The following is a 10,347-nucleotide window of genomic DNA, read 5'->3' on the forward strand; positions in this document are numbered from 1 at the left end:
GCTGATGCCATGTCCCAAACATGGTCTTACACTAGCTCTCGTACTTACGTGTTGATGCCATGTCCCAGACATGGTCTAACATTAGCACAACTCTTAGCCAATGCATGTCCCAGACATGTTTTACACTAGCTTATGTCTCGAGGCCGATGCATGTCCCAGACATGTCTAACGCTGGCACTCGTCTCAATGCCGATGCCATGTCCCAGACATGGTCTTACACTGCCTCTCATAATATGGCCGATGCATGTCCCACACATGTCTTACACTGGCATACAACTTACCCAAATGTTATGGCATGAATATCCTGTTTGTTTCCTAAGGTTTCAACGGGGTTTTTCTACTATCTCAATTATTACTAAACATTCTCAATTCGCAATTTAGCAATTTGTGCTATATCAATTCAATGACAATGCGAATACATGTATTAACAATGTATTTATATTATTTACATACAACTTACCTCGGATTACAAAATGTATTCGACTAGTCGATTTGCTTGGCTTTCCCCTGGTCTAGGTTCGAATTCGGTGAATCTTGATCTATAATAGCAAAATGCACTCATTTATTCATTAAACACAATTAGGCAATCTAAAATTTACATCTTAGTTAAAATGACCATTTTGCCCCTATGCTTGAAAATCGATTTTTATCAAATTTCCTCTTATCTTAGGCCTAGCCGACCCCTTTTTACTCTTATAGCAACCCAAAATTCTCACTATTTCACACACTTACCACCTATTTTGCAACTCATGCAAAATGGTCCCTTTAGGTGTTTTCATGCTAACACATTACACAAAAGTTGTTTAGAGCTCTTCTAAGATTCATTTTCTTCTATAAAATTTCAGAAAACAACATAAATTCTCTTATGGTAAATCCCTAGACTTATCATCATTTTTCAAAATAGTCCTCTCATTTGAATGCCCATGATACAAGCATGCCAAAAATGTAAAATTCATCAAGATTACTTACATTATGAGAGGAATAAGTTTCTAAAAATTTTTAGCTTTTAAACCTCCATATTTGCTGATATTTTCGGTGTAGAGAAGGGATGGAGAAGAAATAAATTGATAGCTAAGCTCATAGGTATTATTTTATCACAAGATTATGTCATCAAGTCACCTAACATTGACCTTTTGACTAAATTTGCTTCCTATGGCCGACCACCTTGTTTCTAGGGTCTAATTGCTCTTTAAAAGCCCCTAATTTTAGTTCTCTAGCTATTTAACACATCTTGGTACTAAAATACAACTTTTGTCTTTTATGCGATTTAGTCCTTTTTCTCAATCGGGCTCACAAACATTAAAATTGACTCACCAAATTTTTAATGCACTAATATAATCATGCCATGAATCAATAATAGTAATAAAATAAATTTTCTAACTTCGGGTTTGTGGTCCCTAGACCACTGTTCCGACTAGGCCCTAAATCAGGCTGTTACAGATCTTATTATTTAATTATCTAAATTACATGATAAATACTTGTTCTTGTTTTTAATTATGTGTTATTAATTCTTGCTTTAATATTTTTAGGATATTATTCCAAGTTTGATGTGCTTATTCAGTGGAGCAAAAGTCCCTGTTTAAGAGTAGATCTACCATAATTAAGTGGAGTTGCATGCAACCCTAGAAATAGGGTGACATAAATCTGTTGGATTAGAGTCAAATCAAATAAGGGAATCTATAGATTGAGTTAATGCGACAATAAGGGTTTTAATTAGAAAGAAGTTTCAATTAATCAACCTAGAGTCAGTTGTTTTTACTCTTGAAAGAGATATTAACATAATTTAGGGATTTCTACAGATCAAGACAGGTGAATAAATCGTTTGATTTAGAGTCAAAATAATAAGTGAAGTCTAGGTGGATTCTTTCTTGGGTATTGTCTTCTTTATAAGTTTTCTTCAAGTATTTTTCCCAATTCGCTCACAGTCGCGTACATTAGTTAATTAGTTTCGTTAAATTTAGATTAAAACAAATCCCTTATATTTTAGGCTAAATAATAGAAAGATAGTTAATACTAGTACTTTTGGTCCTTGTGGATATGATATTCTAGACTCACAATAACTATACTACCATTCGATAGGTACACTTGCCTTTGTCGTGATCGTAGTCTAGTTTAGTGAATCATAAAATGATCATTAGTCAACAAAGGGATTCGAAACCCTACTATTTATTCTAGTCACTTGAGGTACATCAAAACCACCAGAAAACATACCCTGTGACGCCACATCAAAACCACTAGAAGCTTGAGAAGGAAACGAAAACCCAGCGCCTAAGTCTGAGTCCTGATGTCCGACCGATTGAGTCGCTCGAGCCACTAATTGTAGATCAGAATAGTCACGATTATAGCAATAGTAACATTGCTGGGTGAGATGCCCAAATCAACTGCAAATCTAGCACTGGATGCAAGAACGAAAGCCCCTACCAAGACCGCCAGTCGATGGACGTCCACCACGAAGAGAATCCACGATTGATGGTGACGGCGCAGAGTCCACAAGATTCACATGCATTAGTAGTTCGTGAACCACGTACAGTTGACGTGTTTCATACTCCAAAAGAACATCAACAAGGCATTGAAAAGGTAAGGTTTTAGGAGAGAATAAGGCTAACGTGAGTACGGCATCAAACTCTGAATGGAGACCTGCAAGAATAATCTCAAACTTTTTCGCCTCCGAAATTCGAGAGCCAGAGGCCTCGATCAAGGTTAGTTCGTAACCTTCAACTATCAGTCTAATAAGCTGCTGCCACTAAATGAAACTTCCAGTTTCCAATTTAACAGTGTCATGACATGGGAATGATTGAATAAGCTGAGCACCAGAAAACACTGGACCTCCAAGCTCAATAGAGGCAGAGTCAGGAAAAGCAGTGGTAGTCATGACGGCAAAGCGATGGTCAGATCTCCAGTATTGCGGCGACCGATACCATGAAAGATCTCCTAGAAATAAGCTAAGTAATACTCAAAACTATATTGAATTTGAAAGGAATTTCTATATTATTTTTGTATCCTTGAACTTGTACAACTCTGGTATATAAAGGACATTGTGAGCTCATAACTGCTGCTAACAGATTTGGCTACTAGCAGATTTGGAATAACAAACTTAACAACTTATATTAATAGACTTCTAACATCTTCAACTTCAAAAATATCCCCAAAGCATTATCTTAGAGTCTTAGACCATTTATCCTGATACGCCTACTCTTCTTAATCTTGGGAACTCTTTGGCCAACTCCAGCTTATCTTGTAAAATATAAGTCCTATATGTTTTTATTGCGTAGATAGTTTGAAAAAAAATCTTCAAAAGCTGCCAATTAAAATATCAATATGAATTAACTACGAGATTAAGTGAGATAGTAACAATCTTTCCTATTTTTACTAGTAATTAAAGGTTCGATTCTTTTCCTGAATATGGAATAGTTTTAAAACGGATGAAACTACATTGATGGTAGGGTTGCCTCTATTTGTTTTCTCTTAACAATACTAAGTAAAGACTATAAATATCTAAATTTAAACACTAATGGGCTCCAAGTTTTCTTACTCTTAAAAATACTATAAATTTGTAAATTTAAATATGAATGGCCCCTATAATGTTTGACATTAGTGTCATCTATATCCCAAAATTTCAACACTCAACCAAAAAAAAATTAAAACAAAATCATTTTTTTTAAAGGACAGCGAGCGAGGGAGCTGAGGGAGTAGAAGGGAGCAATTGGGGGGGAAAATTTTTAAAAAAATATGTGGGAGCCAATAACCATCCGGGATTCCCAGGATGGGATGTTTGAAAATTATCTCGGGATTCCTAAGTTCTGAAATTTTATCTTGGGATTCCCTGTTATGGTTAAGACTCACCGTACAAAAGATGAAATATGTGTGTCTGAAGTCTCCATCTTTCCAGCAAATCACTGATAAGTGTGAGCTCCAATTTAGTCCCCCCAAGCATTTGAGACATGTGCAAGAATCCGATAATCCAAGAATCTCACCTCTTGCAAGTGTTGTTCAGTAACACGCGATGCCCTCAGACTTAAATTGTGTATATACGTCTCGATAATCTAGTCTTCATCTAATTGTATAAATATAAAAATTTTAAAATTAATAATGTTAACAACTTAATGATTATATTAATTAAAATAAAATATAATAATATTTTATTACCATTTGTAATTGAACATCGAAAATGTGTTTGTCATCTAAATGAATAAACGGCATTAACATTTTAAAATTATAAAAAATTAAATAAAATCAAAGAAATTACGAAATGAATTTGAGAGAAATTGAATGAAAAATTGAGAATAAAATAGTAGAGAGAATTGAGAGAATATGATTGAGAGAATTGAAAGACTAGGATTGAATGAAGAAAAAAGAAAATAATTGAAAGAATAGGATTGAATGGAGAAAAAAGAAAATAAGTAGGGTTTATATAGCAAATGAAATAGCCGTTGGAGGGTAAAAATGTAATTAGTTGTTTGATATTTTAACCATTGGCCGTTTCATATTTTTGATTGTTGGATAAAATGATTGTTAGACGAAAACATTTCTTGTTGGAAGTGTTTTCAACTGATGTAGCAGTCAGGAGTTAGACGCGCTTTTAGCCCCTTAACTGCCACCCCAGTTGAAAATTCCTCCTCCAAAAAATAATTTTTATTTTTTTTTTCAAAATCAATCTATTTTCCTAAATTTGAGAAAATCAAACTAATTCTCGTATTATCTTTTAAATTTGACATTTATGCCTAATTAACCCCTGCAACAATAGTGTTAGTTTAGCTTTCTTTCCTTAGGCTTTTCTGTTTACAAGTTTTAATTTATACTTTTTAAATTATCATGTCAACCATCATATCAATTACCATATTATCATATAATGGGTTGCCAATGATTTCAAAAAAAATTAATTTCAATACCTTAATTCGATTAAAAACCCAATTGATAATAGTTTTGATTAAAAATTTAATTGACTTTTTAATTTTTACTTTTATTAAGTCAATAAAATTTTCTTACTGGAAATATGTCTAGAAAACGACGACAACGGATGAATACTTGCCAAAAGAAATATTACGGCTATATCTTGGGTCTTGTCACCGACAAAACACGTAAACTATTCTCCTCTTCCCTTTATGAACCGCTAAATGCTGATATATAACAGAAGTTCATGTGCTTGTCTTGGGGTCAAAAACAACATATCCCCCACTAGATTCTAATCCAGAAATCAGGTAAAAAACCCAACAATAATAGAACCCTTCCACATACCTAAACGCCCAAATTTCTCAATGCCCTTCAAAGACCACAGTCCACCGTCGTCGAAAAACATGCTGCATCACCAAAATGCATTTTATTTTAAGAGGACGTTTTTAGCTTTTAAGCTTTAGTAAATGAAATAAAATGAGAGATGATGTGAATCACTAGCAGCAGTAAAACAGTTGTTTGTTTTGTAGCAGAGTTTTTCTGATTTTTGGATAATAAAATCACAATTATCTCTCAAATAGAAAACATTAGAAGCAAAGAAATAAATAAACAAATATTTTACTTTGAGTTTTAATTTAATTGACATAATTACTATAAAAACAGTTAAGATGATATTTTTTTTCCTCCAATTTAAGAATTGGAAAGGATTACGATAATGAATTAAAAAAAATCTTCCTTAACCATAAATTACTTGTTTACGTTGTTTCATAGCATTAGCATAGCAAAGCAATGAGAAAAATATAACTTCCTACCTCAACTGGGCAAATTTCTTGGTTCATTTATTCTTGTGTTTGGGATTTGAAGAGCAGATAAAGATTGTTTCACGTTTGCATGAAAGGAAAGTGAACCGAAAGTTGGAAACAAATATTCATTTGAATATGAAACTCAAGTCAGTTTCCAGGAAATCCATTTCCTTGCGCTTTTCAAAACTTCTTATTTGGTTTTTGATGAAATTAAATTAATCTTCCTTTAAGTTTGCAGTGTGAATAGATACAATGAAAATGGATGAAAGAGCTGCAGTGCAAGCAGAGCTGATAGCAGGAAATGAACCCCCAACAAAGCTCATATTCAAATCTCGAACACCTTAATCTGAAATATGACGCAAATCACTATGTTCACTGCAAAATCAAATCGCCATTGTTTGCTTCTCTCTGCTTACTCAATAGTCATATTTACAGCTAGCTTAAGGTTTCCAGAATTTGGTGGGAGCTCCCTGAGGTTGATTTTGCCTTCAGTTCTCAGCTTGCACTGCACCCCATCCCTTAGACAAAGCAAGCAAACATCGTTAGATTTTTCCAGAAGCGAATTATTATTGTTAAGCAAAGCACGAAAAGCGAAAGGAATTTTCCAATTAACGAAATGAAACCGTAAGGCTCAGCCCTTTTGGGAAACTTTCGGTGCAATTTCCTTGCTTGCAAAAAATGAGACTACTGAAACTTTTGAAACATATTCATTGAGACCCTTTTTACACCATACGGGTCTAAAATTCAATGTTCTGGATGTCTACAAAACATGTTCAATTCAAGCAAGAAACACATATTTGATTGGCGCAAGGTTTATCCCCTTTTATCTATGCTTTCTTTACACGAAATGCAGTTGGTTGACCTAACACTTCATCATATAATAAAAGAATCCAACATCGCTATGTTGTTGTGCCGTTGCTAATCACTAAAAAATTTGGATTGCCCTAATTCCTTCGTTCCAGTGCTAATAGAGCTCAATGTCTTCATTAAGTATGATGTATCATCGGTATCAGAAAATTATATGTGATGAGTTGTACTTTTTTTAACAGCGATTAATATTTCTTTCAACTTTACAAATTCAATCATAACTAAAAATAAATTAAAATTGGGGATTGAATTTTATCAAAAACACTATTGTCAGTGCAATAATTAGGAGGAGGACACATTTTTTCTCTGATTTAAAGATTTGTAAGGATTTACTAGTAAAAGTATACCTTGTATCAAACTAATGAATGTAACAAAAACTCATGGACTAACAATTCGAATACATTTGAAGCCAAATAAGTTAAATTTAAGTCGAATGAATTTAGAAATAACTCACAAAGAGTAGAAATCACACTTGAGACATTAAAGTCCTAAGCCTAAACATTTGTCAATATTGCTAAAGTCTTATTACTAATACATATTGTTATAATAAATGTTGATAATGACAATAGAATGATCGCAAAATAATAAGAAAAGAAAAATAAGAATATACAAATTTTATGTGAAAATCTTTTAGGGAAAAAATCACGGGTAGAGGAAAAGAAATTTATTAATGTTGAAAATAAATTATACAATAGAAATTTCGATTACATTTATTTAAGAGTTGAAAAATCTTGCTCTAATCAAAGTTAAATAGTAGAAGTATAGTTCTATACAGCCTCAACTTATGCGGCACGGCCCTCGACCTCTCACCTCCACAGACCCTCTTATTTTGTCACTGTATTTATTTTTTCAACAAGTGACGGGATTCGAATCACACAAACTCTAACACATGAATTTAAATTTCTAGTTTATTAATAAAAAGATATATATATATATATTATGTATTTTAATTACATGGCGCTAATATGACATACAAATATATATAATGTAAACTCCAAAATTATTAAGTTTGATAAATTATAGTTATTTTAATATAATTATAAAAATTAAAATAGATTTTAAATGATATATACAGATCAACATTGACTAAAACATGTCCAAATTTGAGAAACTAGAACATAAAATTAATGATTCTGGTTTGCAACAGAAGAGAACATATCAACTAAAATAGCCGATACCGAAACAGAAATGACAAAATTAAACTTTATTCTTATCCATCTCAATGATATTAATATTATGTTGTTTTTTTCTTCTTTTTCGATGTCTGTGTTTGTGGCAATTTTAAACCTTATCTTGACGAAATTAAATAATAATTACAAAATTGAAGCAATTGGATAAAGGGTTAAAGTCTACGAATATTCGAACACTTGGTCATGAGACACTTATCGGTGTTTGCTTATCTCAGGAAGATACACACGTAGATGACTTAGAAATTAAGGTAAGTGGACCGCTAAATCCACCCGTATCACACAAACAACAACTCTACTAATATTTAAAGAGTTATTATTTGGTTGATTATCAAGAAATTTTGATAATGATTGAAAAATCATCTAATAATTAAATTTAGATATGATTGTTTATCATTATATAAGGGTGGTATATTTAGGTAATCATGGTAATTAATGCTTACTGAATTAGGTGTAATTAGAATATCTCAATTACACTTCTAACTTTTAATAGAAGGGTGAGAATTAGAGTAATTATGCAGGTAATTATACCTTTTCAACATTTTAAAATTATTTTTATAAAAGTTATAAGAATTATATTATAAGCATGAATACGTATGACTGTTTGAAATGGTTATGAAAATTTTTATATATTATAAAAATAATTTGTGTACTTTATAAAATTATAAAAATATATTTTATTTAAATCCTAAATGTTTTTATAGTTATGGAAAAAAATTATCATAAAAATAATCGTCATGTTATAAAAGTTTTATAATAATATTTATTTATAAAAGGTTATGATAAGGAAGTATGGACATAATTTGTTTATGTTTCCATATTATATATTATAAAAATAATATATTTATTTATAGAAAATGTTATAATTTTTTATCATAATATATTTTTAAAAATAGTTTTCGAAAGTTGTAGTAAAAGTTATATTGTTTATGGAAATGCTATATAATGTTTGGACAATTTATACAACTATTTTGTAAAGGTTATATATTATAAATTTTATATTATTTCTATTTAATTTATGTTCTATAAAAGGGATATAACCTAACATAAATTTTTTCCAAGTTAAGTTTATATAAGTTTCTATAATTAAATTCACAGATTATTTGGACTATATACTCAAATATTATAAGGTTGTGCTAATTATGAAAATAGAAAATGTTTTCTTGCACTATATCATCGGGTATGATACCATTTGAAATAACGATGCCAGACACAAACATTATAAACAACTCGCGAACCCTTTCCTTTTAGACATTAAGGCTTTGAAATACGGATGAGAAGATACTTGTTGTTCTAAAAAAATATTTCCTATAGCATAAAAAACGTTGAGTCATATTGACATATTGAGTATTTTATAATTTCAATCATAGGTAAAATTGAGATGATTCATATTTCAAATCTAAAAATATTTCCCACAGCATAAAAAATGTTGAGTCATACTGACATATTGAATATCTTATAATTTCAATCATAGGTAGAATTGAGATGGCCTATACTTCAAAGAGTACATGAAAAAAGGAAATCTTGATAATATTAATGTAGATTCAAATTCAGACGATGATGATGAACTCAACCAATGAGCAACAGATTATGATAAAAAGTATATTGTAAATATTAAGGAGGGAACAACCCAATAAATATGCGCTAGAACAATTACATAAAATTGTATATGGTTTCTATTTTTATTTAGTAATCATATTATCAAATATCTTTTAGACTAACATAATAAATATGATGATTTGACTTTAAACTTTTATTTGTTTAGAAATTAACTTTATCATACTAATAAATTTTTAAATATAAATTATATAAATGTGTAATTATAAATTTTATTATCAAATATGATATATAATTATGATGTAATCACAATTTATTAGCCAAATATGTATAAAAATACAATTCTTTATAATTAATAATTACACTTTCATGAATTATAAGGAGTGGTATTTATTTATAATGATTGGAATCAAAGAATGGGGCATTGGTAAAGGGTTTTAGCTTCCAAATTCTTTTGATATAACTTTTTTTCCACTTTACTTTTAAAAGGAAAGATTTGCATTTTAATATAAATAATAGCTAATACTTTTGATTTTTTAAAGTTCAATCTTGATTTTAATTCTAACTAGTTTACATTTCTGTCTGAGATCATATTTATTTATTAGAGTATGTTATATTTATTCTTTTAAACATTTCTCATTTTATTCTTTAAGCATTTTCTTATTCTATGTATCTGATATATAAATTGTTTGTTCTCTAATTTTAACGAAATCTTTTTAAGGAGGTGATATATTAGTATTTGTATTATAAAATGAAATTAAAAATAGAAAATAATAAAATTGAAATAAATACGGCCAATAACAAATATAAAAAAACCTGGTTGAATACACAAATTCTATCAAATTTGTTTTAATTTTTAAAATGGTTATATGTGATTTTCAGAATGAAAAAAAAAAAAAAGAGAGGTTATATGTGTAATGGTATATTTACGAAGAAATGTAAATGTGCATTAATTAAAGAATATTGTATTCAATAATAAGCATTAAGGTTTCTTACAGTTAGGCGAAACAATTTATCTCTGTCCAAAATGAAGTTTTGGAGAT

The sequence above is a fragment of the Gossypium arboreum genome, chromosome 13 (assembly GCF_025698485.1).
Source record: "Gossypium arboreum isolate Shixiya-1 chromosome 13, ASM2569848v2, whole genome shotgun sequence".
In the NCBI taxonomy this organism is placed as follows: Eukaryota; Viridiplantae; Streptophyta; class Magnoliopsida; order Malvales; family Malvaceae; genus Gossypium; species Gossypium arboreum.